The following is a 17,811-nucleotide window of genomic DNA, read 5'->3' as shown; positions in this document are numbered from 1 at the left end:
GCTGCACTGGAGAGGGTCCAGTGGAGGGCAACAAAAATAACTAGGGGACTGGAGCACATGACTTACGAGGAGAGGCTGAGGGATTTGGGCTTGTTTGGTCTGCAGAAGAGAAGAGCGAGGGGGGATTTGAGAGCAGCCTTTGACAACCTGAAGGGAGGTTCCAAAGAGGATGGAGAGAGGCTGTTCTCAGTGGTGACGGATCCTGTAAACCTCTTTGCAGGAGGCATAAGGGATCTGTCGAAAAAGACTTTCTTTCTCGACAGATTCCCCTCTAGACTGCTACTTTTTGCCGACAAAAGTGCTGAGCCGGCAAAAACGCGGCGGCCATTTTTTATGCAAATTAGGCACGGGATATTTAAATCCCTGCCTCATTTGCAATGTCGACCTGCCTAATCTGCATCCCTCTGCCGACGGAGGGATGCAGTCTAGACATACCCTTAGAACACTGTGCTACTTACAGTGGAGCTTTCTCCCTGGGAATGTGAATGAAGTGCAAGTGGCTCTAGTACAGGGACTTATTGCTCTGCCCGTGCTGTCACAATGAAATCGTGCAGGTGCCATTGTTTTAAGGCAGTGGGTCATGTGACCCCTCCGTCACAATCTCAGCTCACAAAGGGAGGCAGATAACCTCGCTGGGGCAGTGGCCCAGCCACCTTGGCAGCAGCATCTCCCCTTTTTCTGATCCTGCAAAAGCTTCCCGGCTGCTGCTCCATCAGGAACTGGCTTGGGGGGATGGAGCCAGGACACAGCTGAGCTCCACAGCATCAATCTGTGGACAGCGTACTGGAAGTAAATGATGCCTCATTCCTGTGACTTTCGCTCCATAATGGCTACCGAACCGCGGCAGGATACTCGACCAATGGAAACTCGGTTCCAAAAGGACCCATGCTAATGACTAATAAGGAGGGGGATAGTCACAGTGTTGTGGGAAAAAAAGCCACTTTCTTTCCCACCAGATAACTGGAGGCTCCCTTTCCAGAGATACCCACATTCCATAGGATTCAACTTTCTACATTTCTGGGGGTTGACAAGAACAGAGAAGCACAGGAAAAAAGAGTTTGGGAAAATATAAAACCACATTATCCCTAAAGCTTGTGTCAGAAATTTTCAAAGCCAGGCACGAGATTAAAGTGATGGGAGACGCAAACGTAAATCTACCCCGCTGCTTTGAACATCTCAACCGTGCTGTGACTGTCTCTGTCTTCACTGTCAACATTTGGCTGGATGTATCCCTTGTCTCTTCAATGTGGCTTTGTGCTACAAGCTGAAAACAATATCTGTCTAGCTAAGGTACTTATCTCCCCCCTATTATGGCTATGTCTAAGCATCTCACAGTATTTAATGTACTTATCCTCACAGCAGGGGTGCCATTTCGGATTGTGTGTGTGTGTGTGGGGGGGGGGGGCTATGCATGTTCTGAAGAGGGGGAAGAGATTGAGAGAATGGGGGGGGAGGAATGAGGATAGAGGTTTCAACAATGTTACTGAGCATGCTCAGTACAAGGCAAGCACCAAAATTGTGGGAGAACCAATCCCCCCCTCTCCACCCCATACATCATCTCTAGCCAGGGGCTACAAATATACAAGAGTTGAAAAATTCTTATAGGATGGGAAAACCATTTGCTTTCCAGCTCTGGTCATTAGTACACAGACTTGTACACCAAGAGCTGGATGTTAGCATTAGTGTGTCCGAATGTTCTTGATATATAAAAAATGAACGGCTATCAAAACAACCAAGGCGGTTAGCATTGAGATGAGCCCCACACATTAAAATTGTCTGGGAACTGAGAGGAACGAATGGCTCAGCTCAGGTGAAGAAATGGTAATAGCTGGTCCATTTAAAGAGGCTTTGCTACTGGCTTTATGCTCATACAGCTGGATTTTGGGGTTCCCAGTTTGCATTGGGTTGGGCATCTCAATCCATGTCACACTCGGCACGTTGGTTAAGTTTCTTAACAGGTAGACGCAAGGCATGGGTGTCCAATAACCTAGGCGGGGGAAGGTTTTGCCTTCCCAAACTTCCAGGGATGGCCCTGCCCATACTCCACCCCCAGAAGGCCTGCTGTAGGCATCCTGGGGGTGGAGTTTTGCTTCCTTCAGTCCCTGCCCTCCCTGTGGTCTGAGGTGGGGAGCCTGGAGCCATGTGGACTTCTCCCTCCCTGGTACTGAGGTTGCTGAGGCCGCGTATCCTCCTCCCTCACTTGGTACTCCAGGGGCAGGGAGGCTGGGGCTAGTGCATGCATGCCCACTCCCCTTCCCTTCCCTCCTTGTGGTTGGGGGTGTGTGTGCATGTGGCGTACTGCCCTGCCTCTCCGTGGGGGGCAGAGAGGGGTGGGGCCTCAGCAGAGAGGGCGGGAAGCTTGGAACATCAGTGAAACTGTATTTCAGACCATAGGGTTAGGCAGTGTTTTTTTGTTAAAAAAAAAAAAAAAAAAAAGGTGCCGGTACTAGGGTTGCCAGATGATTTAAAGAAACAATACTGGACAAAAATGTGTCGATCAAAAAAAAAAAAAGTGCTGAGGAGATCTGGAGGGCGGGGGGGGAGGGGGGGGAGGGAGGATGGGAAGGTCAGGGCCGAAATGTAGTTGGAGCCCCTTTAATTGCCACGTGTCCCGAGTGGGCTTCCATTGGGTGCCAGGCTGGGCCCGGGAAAAGCAAAAAAAGTCCTTAATTAGAAAATACTGGCATGGCCCGAGTGCTTCCAGTGCCGGCTGGGGGAAAGCAGCACAGCGTGAGTGCTCCCAAAAAAGGTGATGGTTCACCCTCACAAAAATAACAGGTAAATAACAAATGATTTTTTTTTATATACTACTTGCCTTATTTCTAAGTTCTTGTGATTACCACTTCCCTCCTCCCGCCTTCAAAAATCAGCCCAAATAGCCTCTTAAGATTCAAAAAGGAATAAAATGTGCCACGAGCACAAATTATTCATAGTAAAGATGGGCCTAAGCTTCCATGTTCACACCTGGCGTCACAGCTCAGTAGCGTTTGCATTTTCAGTTCTCTAAATCTTTAATTAACAAATATTGGGTAACAAAAACAGGTCACATACAAAACCATTTAAAACTGACAGTAACACATGCCCTGGCTCAAGCTGATAAACCCTTGTAACATTTTGTTTTCTTTGCAGAAGGAATATTTTATACTATTTAACAGCAGAGAGGGAGGAGGGGAGTGGGTAGGGCAGTTCATTTACTGTTTGTTTATTTTTATGTCAGGAAAATAAATGGAGCAATATAGAAACAACAATAAAACAGATAAATGAGAGGCTAGAATGTAATCACTAACGGGTACATTTTCAAAGCACTTGCAAAGTTCCAGCAATGTGATTCCTATTTACTTTAATAGGGGCTGGGTGTTAAGTTCACATGTTTTGCTTTGAAGAATTACAATGAATTGTATTCGCCTGTCTCAGCAATAAAGGAATAATGTGTGCGTGCCATTAAAAAAAAGGAAACTTTTATGTCTGCCTCTTGCAATCGCTTTTGTGATCTGAAGAATTCATTGGTGACCAAACTAGGCTTGCAAATGCCTGCTTTCGCTTTCATTTTAACCAGAGACTTAAAAAAAATATTAGTTCTAGTTAGGCAATCTCTAGAGCCGTGGTGTCCAACCAGTTCTGAAGCAGTAGCAACTGTAATGGCTGCTGCCATAGCGAATTAGCCTCACTTAACCGGCCAAATAGCCACATGTGGCTAGTGTGTTGGGCTCCATGGCTCTAAAGTATATAGAATCATAGAATCTTAGGCTTGGAAGAAACCTCAGGAGGTCATCCAATCCAACTCCCTGCCCAAGGCAGGACCAATCCCAACTAAATCACCTAGCCAGGGCTTTGTCAAATCAGGAATTAAAAACTTTTACAGTTGGAGATTCCACCACCTCCCTAGGAAACCCATTCCAGTGCCTCACCACTCTCCCAGGAAAATGGTTTTGCCTAATATCCAACCTAGACCTCCCCCACTGTAACTTGAGCCCATTGCTCCTTGTTCTGCCATCCGTCACTACTGAGAACAGCCTCTCTCCATTCTCTATGGAACCTCCTTTCCTTTCAGGTAGTTAAAGGCTGCTATCAAATCCCCCCTCACTCTTCTCTTCTGCAGATTAAACATGCCCAAATCCCTCAACCTCTCCTCATAGGTCATATGCTCCAGCCCCCTCATCATTTTGGTTGCCCTCCGCTGGACCCTCTCCAATGCCTCCACATCCTTTCTATGGTGGGGAGCCCAGAATGGGACGCAAGACTCTAGATGTGGCCTCACCAGTGCCAAATAAAGGGGAATAATCACTTCTCTAGATCTGCTGGAATTGCTCCTCCTAAAGAACCCTAATATGCCATTAGCCTTCTTGGCTACAAGGACCCACTGTTGACCCATATCCAGCTTCTCATCCACTGTAATTCCCAAGTCCTTTTCTGCCAAACTCCTGCTTAGCCAGTCAGTCCCCAGACTGTAACAATGTTTGGGATTCTTCCGTCCCAAGTGCAGAACTCTGCACTTGTCCTCATTGAATCTCATGGGATTTCTTTTGGCCCAATCCTCCAATCTGTCTAGGTCACTCTGGACCCTATTCCTACCCTCCACATATCTGCCTCTCCCTCTAGCTTAAAGTCACCCACAAACTTGCTGAGGGTGCAATCCATCCCCTCATCCAGGTCACTCATAAAGATGTTGAACAAAACCGGCCCTAGAACCAACCCTTTGAGCACTCTGCTTGATACGGACCACCAACCAGACATCAAGCCATTGATCACTGCCCATTGGGCCCGACAGTCTAGCCAGCTTTCTATCCACCTTATAGTCCATTTATCCAATCCATTCTTCCTTAAATTGCTGGCAAGAATATTGTGGGAGACCGTAACAAAAGCTTTGCTAAAGTCAAGATATATCACGTCCACCACCCTCACTATTTCCACAGAGCCAGTTAGCTTGTCATAGAAGGCAATTAGGTTGCTCAGGTATGACTTGCCCTTGGTGAATCCATGGTGACTATTCCTGATCAATTTTCTCTATTCCAAGTGCTTCAAAAGGGATTCCTTGTGGATTCCTTCAGTGATTTTTCCAGAGACTGATTTAAGGCTAACGGGTCTGTAGTTCCCTGGATTGTCCTTCTTCTCTTTTTAAAAGATGGGCACTACATTTGCCTTTTTCTAGTTGACTGGGACCTCCCATGATTGCCACAAGTTTTTCAAAGATAATGGCCAACGGCTCAGCAATGACATCTGCCAACTCCCTTAGAACACTCGGATGCATTAGATCCAGCTCTATGGATTTGTGTATGTCCAACTTTTCTAAATAGTTGTTAACCTGTTCATTCCGCACCAAGGGCTTCCCACCTCTTTCCCGGGAGCTGACCTTGTCTGTGAAGACAGAGGCAAAAAAAGCATTGAGTACGTCAACTTTTCCCACATGATCTGTCACTAGGTTACTTCCCTCATCCAGTAAGGGTTCCAGACTTTTCTTGACCACCCTCTTATTGCTAACACGCCTGTAGAAACCTTTCTTGTTACCCTTCACATCCCTTGCTAGCTTCAATTCCAATTGCGCGTTGACCTTCCTGATTACACCCCTGCAGGCTTGAGCAATAGATTTATACTCCTCCCTGGTCATCTGTCCAAGTTTCCACTTCTTGTCAGCTTCCTTTGTGTGCGTGAGCTCACCAAGGATTTCACTGCTAAGCCAAGCTGGTTGCCTACTATATTTGCTTTTTTACTGAACATCGAGATGGTTTGTTCCTGTGCCTTTAATCAGGCTTCTTTAAAATACAGCCAGCTCTCCTGGACTCCTTTCCCCTTATTGTTAGCATCCCAGGGGATCCTGCCCATCAGTTCACTGAGGAAGTCTACTTTTCTGAAGGCCACGGTCTGTGTTCTGCTGCTCTCCTTTCTTCGTTTGGTTAGGATCCTGAAATCAGCAATCTCTTGATCACTGTTTCCCAGGTTGCCACCCACATCTACTTCCCCTACTTATTCCTCCCTGTTTGTGAGCAGCAGGTCAAGCTGTGCATGGCCCCTGGTTGGTTCCTTCAGTACTTGTTGTCTCCAACATTCTCCAAAACCTTCCTGGATTGCCTGTGTACTGCTGTCTTGGTCTTCCAACAGATATCAGGGTGATTAAAGTGCCTCATGAGAACCAGGAACTGTGATCTGGAAGCTTCTTTCAGTTGTCTGAAGAAATCCTCGTCTACCTCATCCACCTGATCTGGTGGTCTATAGCACACACCAGCCACAATATCACCCCTGTTGCTCCTGCCTTTAGACTCTCAACAGGCTTTTCTCCCTCTATATACTGGAGCTCTGAGCAATCATACTGCTCTCTTACATACAGTGCAACTCCTCCTCCTTTTCTCCCCCACCTCTTCTTCCTGAACAGTTTATACCCTTCCATGACAATGCTCCAGTCATGTGAGTCATTACACCAAGCCTCCGTTATGACAATCAAATCATAGTTCGTTGATTGTGCTAAGGACTTCTAATTTTTTCTGCTTGTTTCTCAGGCTTCTTGTGTTCATGTAACTAGCTCTTTGCCCTACCTTCTCCGTGTGAATCAGGGGTCCTCCTCTGTTGCACCTTCCTCCTTCTGTTTTTTCCCAGTATCCCACTTGCTCACTTACTTCAGCGCTTATGTCACTGTCCCCTGACGAACCTAGTTTAAAGCCCTCCTTGCTAGGTTTGGAAGCCTACCTGTGAAGATGTTCTTCCCTCTCTTTGTTAGGTGAATCCCATCTCTTCGTAGCAATCCTCGTACCTGGAACAGCATCTCATTGTCAAAGAATCCAAAGCCCTCTCTCCAGCACCACCTGTCCTACCACGCATTTACTTCCAAAATTCGACAATCCCTACTTGGAGGTTTTCCTTCAACAGGGAGGATGGATGAGAACACTACTTGTACCTCAAACTTCTTGATCCTTCTTCCCAGTGCTATATGATCTGCAGTGATCTGCTCAAGGTCATTCTTGGCCGTATCGTATGGAGAAGTAGGAAGAGGTAGTGGTCTGAAGGTCTGAACAGTCTCAGAAGACTCTCAGTCACATCCAGAATTTGAGTTCCCGGTAAGCAGCACGCTTCTTGAGATTCCCGGTCTGGATGTCAGATGGCTGACTCCATCCCTCTTAGATGACTATGGGCAAGTCACTTCCTGCCTCTGTGCTTCAACTTCCCCTCCCTTCCTCAATTTTTCATGTCCATGTAGACTGTGAGCCCTTCAGGAATGGGATTCACTCCCTCAGTAAGAGTATGGACAGTACCTACAACAATTATGGTTGAGGTCTCTAGCTATGACTGTTTTATATCTACTGTTTCTACCACCACTGATTCTAAATGGAGTTATGCCATCAAAGTCCAATGAAGTTCATTATGAATAGCCTTGCTAAAAGGCTAAAAGGCTCTTAACCCTAATGTAATCTTTTATACATATGTTAGAGGTACAATCTGGAATCTTGCCATGCATTTGCTACTCTCAGAAGTTTGTTCTTCAGCACCTTTCTGGATTGGACCTCGGAGATAGTGCTGCATATTCAACAGCCATTTCCTTCTGTTCTTTTGATTGGAACAGCTCCATCCATCTTAACTGACTTAATCCATTTTATGAAGCTTGTGAGGAAAGTCACTGAAAATCCATCATGTGTAATGTGTGTGTTAAGCCCTTTCCTTGTTCAGCACAGAATTCTACGAGCTGTATGTCTAAAAGGCACTTCCTTGCAAGTCATAGTTTTCTGATTGCGTTTGGCAGCCTTTTTGGCAATAGATGGTTGTGCAAAAGCAATTGCTTTAATTTGGCAGTGTCTCTTGTTCTCCTCCTCCCTGGTTCCCTTTGACATAGCGGATTTTGGCAGGGGAACAGGAGGGCTGGAAACATTGCCATGACATAAGCAACAATGTTCAAGATATTTCGAAAGACGGTAAAGTGAGAAAAAGCTGGCAGGGCACGCTGTCACGCAAGGGAGCTGGCACGGAGAGGCGTTTGTTTGCTGAGAGCTTGTGTCTCGGAGTTGCTGATTAGGTTACAGCAGCGGCGGTAGACAGCTTTGGGAGGGTTTGATGAGCCTACTAAGAGGGTTGTTGTTCCTAGTTGTCACCCCTCAGGGAAGAAAAATTCTGAGGAATGGCTCTGTAAGCACCATTGAGCAGGTGCATGCTGCTAGAACAATGGTTGGCACCGAGATTTGCCGCAGGAAACCTGCTCTGGCATTTCAGTTTCCCACTTGCAGTGGCTGTTGCCAGAGGGGGAGAGATGAGAGAAATGGGCTATAACAGCAGAAAATCTGATTTAAAAAAATCCTGGGGTATTACTAGTATTAAACATACTTAGCATTTTGGCTTGGAGGTACCAAAGTGACATGCAAGGCAGAAGGGAGAAAAGCAAAATGAATAAAACTACCGTGGTTGCTAGTTTTGCTTCCATATACACGCACGTATAGAAAGTGTGCATATGCACATCCACAATTAAAAGAAGGGGGCAAGGGTTCATTACAAAATTAAACACGGCTCTTGAGTAACTACAGTAACACCTGCACTATCTGGAAAACTGTAGAAACCGGCAAATTTCTGATGCTGGGAAAAGAAAAAAACAAAAAAACCCAACCAAACTAAAAGGAAACTGGCCCTTTAAGTGCCCGACCACTCCTCAGATGAGTGGGCAGCATGTACCTGGGGGAGGGGAGAATGGCAGCCATCTCAGCTCCCCCTGCGGCTCCTGGCATCCCTAGCAGGCCAGACCCCCTGTGGCTTCTGCCCCCCCCCCCCCCGGCAGGCTGCCCCTGCCATCTCTGCCTCCCCCTCCCCTGCTTCCACCCTCCCCCACCAGGCCACATCTCGACTCCCGCCGCTGCATCTCGTGGTCCCCCCCTAGCATGCCACATCCTGGCCCCTACACGGTTCCAGCCCCCCCTCAGATAACCAGAAATTTTCGGTTACCAGCATGCCCTAATCCCCAGACATGCCGGATAACACAGGTTTTACTGTAAAATAATTATCTCTAAAATATCACTTATTAGGATTAAACATTTAGGGCCAGACTGGCAGGATCAAGCAGCCTAAAGGGAAAGTTTATATGAAGCCGATCCATGGGGAACCAGTTCGGCGTGGGGAGATCCATCATTGGAATGGTGCTCATGCAGGTACGGCACTCACCAGCCACTGGGCCAGGAAGGGGGGCTGCAGGGAGAACAGGGGCTGCCCCAGGGAAAATGGAGAGGGAGGTGGTGTAAGTGCCCTCCCCGGGAGGGTTCGGTTTGTCCCGGCCGTGCTACAGACCGCCCGCGGTGGCCAGGATTGCAGCAGGAGTTGCTCCTGGGAGTGGGATGCGGGGCAGTGGCAGGGAACAAACACTCCCAGCCACCTGGGCACCCCAGTGACCCTCGGTTTTGTGTCTCTCTCTGCAGATGGTGAAGGCCATCAACAGGGTGCTGCTCTGCAGAGTCATCTGCCTCACCGACCTGGACGCGGTCATCCAGGGGTTTGGTTGTTAGAATTTGGAAATAGAAATACAATGCCTAATGAAAAGAGAGGTTTAGAATGGTAGTTGTGCTGTAAGCACAAAAGGGGGGACTGCGGAGGCAGGAAAAAGGGAAGAAGGGAATTTGTGTGCAGCCATCTTGGTCTTGTTAACAAGAGAGCAAGAGTCAGGCTAAGTTTGTGGCCTGACAACGCGAGAGATGTAATAAGATGCTGCCTTTGCCTCTCGCCTCCATACGGAGATAAGGATCGAATGCTGACTCTGGCAGGGACCTTGAGAGAAGGAGCATCTGGCTAAAATAACTGTTAGCCATTGGTGTTTGTAATGGGAAGGAGACTAATTGTTTAATATTACTATATGTAACTGCTTCATAATTGCTTGTATTTGAAGATCTGTCTCGGGGGGTCTTCCTTCCCCTCCTCCCTCCGTCCAAATCAGCTTTTCCCTTGCTGCAGCTTGTAATAAAACTGCCTCTGGCTACTTGTTGCTTACAAATGCAGAGTGAGGACAATGTTTTCTTCCACAGAGGATTACCTGCTGTGATCCCTCCCTTTGGGTATCTGGTATTGGCCGCTGTCGGCAGACAGGATACTGGGCTAGATGGACCTTTGGTCTGACCCAGTACGGCCGTTCTTATGTTCTTAACAGGATTGACCCCAGTGTCTGTCATTTTTATGTTAAAAAGTTATACTGAGTGAGGAAGTCTTAACAAGAAGAGGCAGAGATGGTGTTCACCTTTTGAGCACAGAGAAGACCCTATTCGGACACAGACTGGCTAACCTAGTGAGGAGGTCTTTAAACTAGGTTTGACGGGGACAGGTGAGCAAAGCCCATAGGTAAGTGGAGAACATGGAGACCTGGGAGATGGGTCGGAAATGGGAGGGAGTGTGGGCTATAATGGCAGAGAGAAAGGAGGGTTAGGGCAAAACTGGGAGGCAAGATCAAATCAGTATCTTGGGGTATGTCTACACTACCCTGCTAGTTCGAACTAGCGGGGTAATGTAGGCATACCGCACTTGCAAATGAAGCCCGGGATTTGAATTTCCCGGGCTTCATTTGCATAAGCCGGGCGCCGCCATTTTTAAATCCCGGCTGGTTCGAACCCCGTGCCGCGCGGCTACACGCGGCACGAACTAGGTAGTTCGGACTAGGAAGCCTTAGGGTTAAACGCGGCATGAACTAGGAAGCCTTAGGGTTACACGCGGCTACACGCGGCACGGGGTTCGAACCAGCCGGGATTTAAAAATGGCGGCGCCCGGCTTATGCAAATGAAGCCCGGGAAATTCAAATCCCGGGCTTCATTTGCAAGTGCGGTATGCCTACATTACCCTCCTAGTTCGAACTAGGAGGGTAGTGTAGACATACCCTTAGATTCTACAAATGCGAGAAGTAGGGAGGAATAAGCAGGAAGAACTGGAAGTGCTAATAAATAAATACAACTATGACATTGTTGGCATCACAGAAACATGGTGGGATAATACACATAATTGGAATGTTAGGATGGAAGGGCACAGCTTGCTCAGGGAAAAAAGGGAGGAGGTGTTGCCTTAGATATTAAAAATGGGATTAAACTGCAGCAAGGGAGGTTTAGGTTGGACATTAGGAAAAAGTTCTAACTGTCAGGGTAGTCAAACACTGGAATAAATTGCCCAGGGAGGTTGTGGAATCTCCATCTCTGGAGATATTTATGAGTAGGTTAGATAAATGTCTATCAGGGATGGTCTAGTCAGTACTTGGTCCTGCCACGAGGGCAGGGGACTGGACTCGATGACCTCTCGAGGTCTCTTCCAGTCCTAATATTCTATGAGTCTATGAAATGTCCATGGATGTAGTAAGACTGTAACTGGGAAAAGGGCAGTAAAAGTAATGTGGCCCCAAAGAACTACAGGAAAACCAAGAACCTGTGTATTCTTAGCCTTGATCTTCTGTGTACCAAACAGTATGTCCTTCAGCGATACCAAGATATTTACTTGCTGCAAAATCTTTGCTTTCCCCAGATGGAATTTGCTCTTTCTTAATTTAATCCAAAATAATATCCAGTGGGAGCAGCGGCTACATGTTGGAACAGCATAGTACATCACCTCATCTTTGATAAGGTGGGTTGTTAAATGCACGTTGGGAACGTAATGTTCTTAGTGTGGAAACAGAGTACAGGAGAAGGTTGAAAATATGGAACCAATGACAGCCTGTAAACAGTGGGGATGCTTCCTGCAAAACCAACCCCCCCGAGACCAACTACTCTGCGTGTGGTCTTTTTAAGAGTAAAAAAATTGTCATCCTTGGGAAACTGTTGCCAAGGAATGTGAAGGCCAAGATTACTACTGGGTTAAAAAAAGAACTAGATACATTCTTGGCAGACAGGTCCATTACTGGCTATTAGCCTAGATGATCAGGGACATAGCCCCATGCTCTGGGTGTCCCTAAATTTCTGCCCATCAGAAGCTGGGATTGGCAAAGGAGTGCTGGATGACTGTTCTTTTCATTCCATCTGAAACACCAAGCACGTCGAAATTACTAATGAAGCCGGGATTTAAATATCCCACACTTCATTAGCATAAACATGGCTGCTACTTTTTTTTTAACGGAGCTTTTTTGGAACAAAAAAAAGGCAGTCTAGACGTGGATCTGTCGACAATAAAGCCTTTTTCGACAGATCCTATATTCCTCAAAAAATAAGGTTGACAGGCTCTATTGAAAAATGCTTTATTGTCGACAGATACGTGTCTAGATTGCTGTTTTGTTTTGTTTTTTCGAAAAAGCTCCATTTCGAAAAAAGCTGCTGCCATGTTTATGCTAAATATGCACGGGATATTTAAATCCCAGCTTCATTAGCAATTTAGACGTGCCTAATCTACATCTCTCTGTCCACAGATTGGTGTAGTCTAGACACACCCTGGATGAGATGGTCTCACCCAGTGAGGCCTTTCTTAGGTTAATATACATTTCAGTTACAGGTGGCATGTAAAATTCAGCCTGGATAGATAAATAGCAAAATGTAAGCAATGATGTTGAAGGACAGTTTATGCAAAATATCACGTACCCTGTGTCCCTCCTGAAGAAATCAATGTGAATACAGGGATTAGCAACTGAGTTTGCTTTTCTGTTTTGATTTCCACGTGAAATATGACCTTGCAGATTTCATAGGGCTTCAGTCTAAACCTTCTGAAACCAGCAGAAGGAGTCTCTTTGATTTCAGTGCTCTTCCCACCAGGGCCTTAATGAGTTATCAATTTTGTCTTTGCTAAATCTGCACTGAAGCCATGCTACAGACACATACAGGTATGCTAATGCATGCAGCTACAGGCACTACCCTACACACGGGCTTTAGGGAACGGTAAATTCTAAAGCAGGCTATGTAAGCTCATGTTACCACTCCAAAGTTCTTTTTCAAAATATAATGGTGGTTTTAAGTTCTGGTACTGTGTTTTTTTCAGAGTTTCTGATGAAAATTATGTTATGATTGTTTTCTAGTAACCCTAACCAAAAGCCACATCAGACCAGAGTAGCATTGCTATGGTAACTTTATTTAAAAGTGACTGTTAATAAAAGGAGACCTAATTGGAATTCAGCGAGGCAGTAATTGCAAAAGCAAAGAAAAGGTTAGACTGATATTTTTATAACAGTAATCAAAATTTGATGTGAACTTACCTCATGTTTGATTCAGTACATAGCCACTTGAAGGATACCATCTCAGCAAAAACCAAATATAACAGGATGTTTAGATTGAAAAGGAGTCAAATGGATGTTTTGAAGCCCTAACATAATAATCTTGGAAACAGTTTAGTGCACTTTAGCACTGGATAGTTTTCTCCCTTGACTGGTATTTTGAGACTAGATAATTGACTTTTTAAATGATTGCTACAGTTTTGAACTAGGTAACTGGCTGAAATGAAATTTTTTTATGTTCAGGGAGATAATTTAAAAAGCTGCACATACTGTTTGTAACACACCTGTTCTGGTTTTAATTTCCTTGTTCTTTATCATCATGGACAATATTATTTTTACGTAATAAGAATCTCTTCTTTTCATGTCAGTTTACCAGCCCTAGCTACTTATTTTGCCCTAAATCCTCTGATCAAAAACTGAGACTCTCCACTGAGAAAAAAATGTACATAACTGGCTAAGTGCAAAAAGAGGGTTTTCCTCTCTTTCCCAATCCCCATGTTCCCAAAAGCATTTTTGCCCAGATAGTGATGCCATAATTTTGAGGTGAGAAAATTGTCTGTTTTGCTTTTATATTTGGCTAGATATGGTTAAAACATGGAAACATTCAATGCCGTTTTTTCTTTTAGTCAGTGTTTTACCACAAAGGAGACAGATGGTTTTTTACATTAGAATTTTAGCAAACATTTTTGTGTAAAAAAAAAATAAATAAAAAATTGGAAAATGTCATCCGGCTCAGGAAAGAAATGTAAATCATTTACATTTATAATTAGAAATAAATCCTCTTTTAATTGTAATCATTTTGCCTGCACCAACGTAGTCCCTTCTGTAACTATGGTGGTATTTTAAGCTCTTGCAGAATCTAAGGAATCCGGGAACAGTGGGATTAATTTTAGGTGCTGAAGTTTTCTAATAACACTGGTGTGAGCACACGGTAAAACTGCCATGATTCAAGATATAGACAATGTGATTGGAAGGACAACTTTAGATACTGGACTCTGACCTAGGGTAGGGAGCAAATCACCTCTTCTCTCTGTGAATCTCACTCCTGACCATTTGAGACACTGGACACCATGGCTACGTCTACACTGGCATGATTTTCCGGAAATGCTTTTAACGGAAAAGTTTTCCGTTAAAAGCATTTTCGGAAAAGCGCGTCTAGATTGGCAGGACGCTTTTCCGCAAAAGCACTTTTTGCGGAAAAGCGTCCGTGGCCAATCTAGACGCGCTTTTCCGCAAAAAAGCCCCAATCGCCATTTTCGCTATCGGGGCTTTTTTTGTGGAAAACACTACTGTGCTGTCTACACTGGCCCTTTTGCGCAAAAGTCTTTCAGAAAAAGACTTTTGCCCAAACGGGAGCAGCATAGTATTTCCGGAAAAGCACTGACGATCTTACATGAGATCATCAGTGCTTTTCCAGAAATTCAAGTGGCCAGTGTAGACAGCTGGCAAGTTTTCCGGAAAAGCGGCTGATTTTCCGGAAAAACTTGCCAGTCTAGACACAGCCCATGAGTTGGATTTGTCCCTTGATTTAGAAGGGCTAAATTTACCCTCAGGAAATGATGCAATGGGCAAAAGATCCTTTGGTGTGAATCAGTATAGATCTATTGACTTGAGGATTTGGCCCTCTCATTGTATTCCACTTGTTGTTTAAGAAAACAAAACAAGAATATCAACAACAAAAAGGGAAGAGGAATCCAGAGAATATTGTGTACAGAAGGCAACAGAAATTATTTACCAACCTCTCCTTCCATCTCTCTTCTCCTTACCTCATACTCAAATGGATCCTTGTTTTAGCAGTTTGGTATCATTTTTTCCCCCTTTTGGGGGTGTACTTCATGGGGAATCACTTTCGCAAACAAGGATGCTATAATGCAAAGCAGGCACAAGGTCATTTGGGAGCCTGACCTATAGAGACCTTTGGTTTGGTTCCATCCCCTTATTTAGCTATGTAGTCTGTCTACATGAAGGCCATGAAACCACCGTCTAAATGCAAATTATTACTTTTGTAAATAATCCAACTGGATGGTAGACGACTACTTCAATATAGATGTGGCTCACTTTACAATTCAGTGTCTTTGACTGAAACCTTAAGGAGGTTAGATTGAGTTTCTGAATAACAGAACAAACTCCTTTCTCTTCATGTGCTCAATTCACTATGGCTATGTCTACACAAACATCTGTTTTTCAAAAAAAACTTTGATTGCGTCTACAGTGCAATCGCGTTCTACCAAAAGAAAATCAAAAGAACAGAGGGGTTTCCCCAGCATTGGTAATCCTCTTTCTATGAGGAAGAAGCCTTTTCCGAATGAGCTCTTTCGAAAAAGGTGAGTGTGGGAGGGGAAGAGGGAGTTCTTTCAGAAGAAGAGGAAAGAGGAAAAAGCACAGGTGTCCTGGTGGCTAGCCTGTCCATAGAAATCACAGTTTAAATGCGAGATAATGTCCATTCAGTATGGACGCTATCTTTCAAAAAAGCAGATTGCTATTTTGGTGTTCTTTTGTATGTGGACGTGCTCTTTTGGAAGAAGTTTTTTTGGAAGATCTCTTCCAGAAAAGCTTCTTCTGAAAGAAGCCTGCAGTCTAGACGTAGCCTATGACTAAAGCATTCTCAAACTTTGCTGGGACCCAAGGGGCCTGAAATCCGATTTGAATAACATCATATTTGGATGCCTTCTAGGTAGTAAGACCAATGTGCCATATTTTACCATTTTACTGCCTTCCTGGATTAATACTATAGGCTTTAGTAGAATTACACTAGAGATAAATGTGGCCCTGTGTATTTAATGGGATGTCTTTTCTCTGGCTGAAAATCCAGAGTGACTGAATATGAAAGGCACAACAGTGAATTTGATGGATAAAACCCACCCAATCAAAAATCCCAATCAAGGATTACTTGATGACCTCTTGAGGTCCCTTCCAGTTCTTGTGTTCTGTGATTCTATGATAAATCAACCACTGAATGCTCTCCCATCGACTCCAGTACTCCCCCAAAATGAGAAGAGTAGGCAGAATCAATGGGAGAACACTGGCTATTGAATACCGGTTACTGCTGTGAAGATACCACAGTGAGCAGACCAAAGAAAATCGACTCCAGGTACATTATTCATTTAGCCATAGTTGTGCTACTTAAGTCAACGGCCCACGGTAGTATAGACAAGGCCTAAAATGCACATGCTAGCAGAGTAAGCTGGCCTAAAACAGAGAATGGAAACATGGAGTGTGGAGGGAGAAGCTGACAGTGATACAGGGCAATGCCTCTTTCTAACATTATAGCAGCAGCTGAAGGAATCGGTACCAAATGATGGATACAAATGCCTTTTGAGAACTTGCCGGATCCTACACACACATCTACAGAGGCATTATGGGCTATTGAACCAGTACTCATGTGCTGTCCAGAGGCATTTGTTTCCTTTAAGCTGAAATTTCTTATACTTGTTTTCCACCCAGAAGGGGAATTGTTATAGCAAGTTAAATTAAAATAACCGTCCATTTGGCTGCTCACAATGGTGTGATGTAAGAACAGCGGGTTAGCTTTACCTTTGGAATGTCTGAGCTCCTGTCTACCTGCTACAGCCTTAGCAGTGTCGAAATACTCACTGTTTCAGCTCCTCAACGTGCAACGATTTCAGGCTCGCCATACTGCATATTTGAACACAGGTAGCCTGGCTTGCATTGTTTTTTAAAATGGACAGTGTGGGAAAAACAAAACAGTTTTCTAGTCCCACCCTCTCTGTCAGTGTTTCCCAGATGGTGCTGCTGGGGTTCCGTGAAGTGAAAGTAAGGGTTCTGCGAGAACTTAATCCCTCCCCCCCTTAAAGAGACAGAGAGGAGCCGCAAAGATGCCGGCTCCTTCTCTGGTTTCCCGCCTTCCCTCCCCTGCTGCCACTCTGTTTCCAAAGCTCACAGGTCTCCATGGTCCACTTTCCGGTAGTGGGTTTTTTTTTTTTTTGTTCAACAAATTCCCCCAGATGTAGAGGTTCCTTGAAATTCTTCCAAGTTTAAAAGGGGGAAACTGCTCTATGTAGTCTAAAAAAGGGTATTTGAGAAGATTGCTGACCTAGGAAGGGTAAATCTATGCTACCATGCGAGGTATGAATGCAACATGTGTTGGCATATTGGAGCTATCTGTGACCTTGCTAGTTCCAATAACAAAAGCAGTGAAGCTATGCAGGTTAGCGATTTGAATATATACCCAGGGTCCCAGGTGGGATTGTACAGCCCATGATGCCATGACTTCATTATTGTTCCTCAAGCTAGCTGGATCAGTGTTAGCTTGGGTATGTCTACCCATGTGCTAGTCACACCTCTCCTGGCTGGACAGACATACGTAGAGTTTCAGGCTCTCAATGCCCTTCCCTGAGACGTGCACCTGAATGTGGTGGTTTGTGTGTTCCAATGATACCAAGAGCTATGCTGGTTAATGCAGAGGCATCCAGCCAGACAGGTCAAAGGTCAGGGATAAAATGTACTCTATTGGTTCTCTAGGTTGGGGTCTGAGTAATAAGTCAACAACTTAGAGTTGTAAAAAAGTTAAGTGATAGGGCACAAACAAGATTCCGCCCTCCCTATCATACTGTTTTCTTGGAAAGGCTAACTGGTTGTGTTTCAAAGTACTGTCTGACAATGTGAGAAGAAATCCAGATTTTCAACTCTATGAATACGTTTACATTTCACATACGATCCTTTGCATTTCTGTG

At 44.9% G+C, this 17,811-nt stretch overlaps 1 long non-coding RNA gene across 1 annotated transcript; it reads left to right on the top strand.

Moving 5' to 3' along the window:
* Positions 1–637: 637 nt before the first annotated feature.
* LOC112543559 (uncharacterized) lies at positions 638–10,301 on the top strand. Its single transcript, XR_003086785.2, has 3 exons — positions 638–1,290; positions 8,991–9,113; positions 9,378–10,301. It is a non-coding gene; the product is annotated as an uncharacterized LOC112543559 (long non-coding RNA).
* The last annotated feature ends 7,510 nt before the right edge of the window (positions 10,302–17,811 follow it).

The sequence above is a fragment of the Pelodiscus sinensis genome, chromosome 21, assembly GCF_049634645.1.
Source record: "Pelodiscus sinensis isolate JC-2024 chromosome 21, ASM4963464v1, whole genome shotgun sequence".
Lineage (NCBI taxonomy): Eukaryota > Metazoa > Chordata > Testudines > Trionychidae > Pelodiscus > Pelodiscus sinensis.
This window is presented reverse-complemented; position numbering and strand designations above follow the sequence as displayed.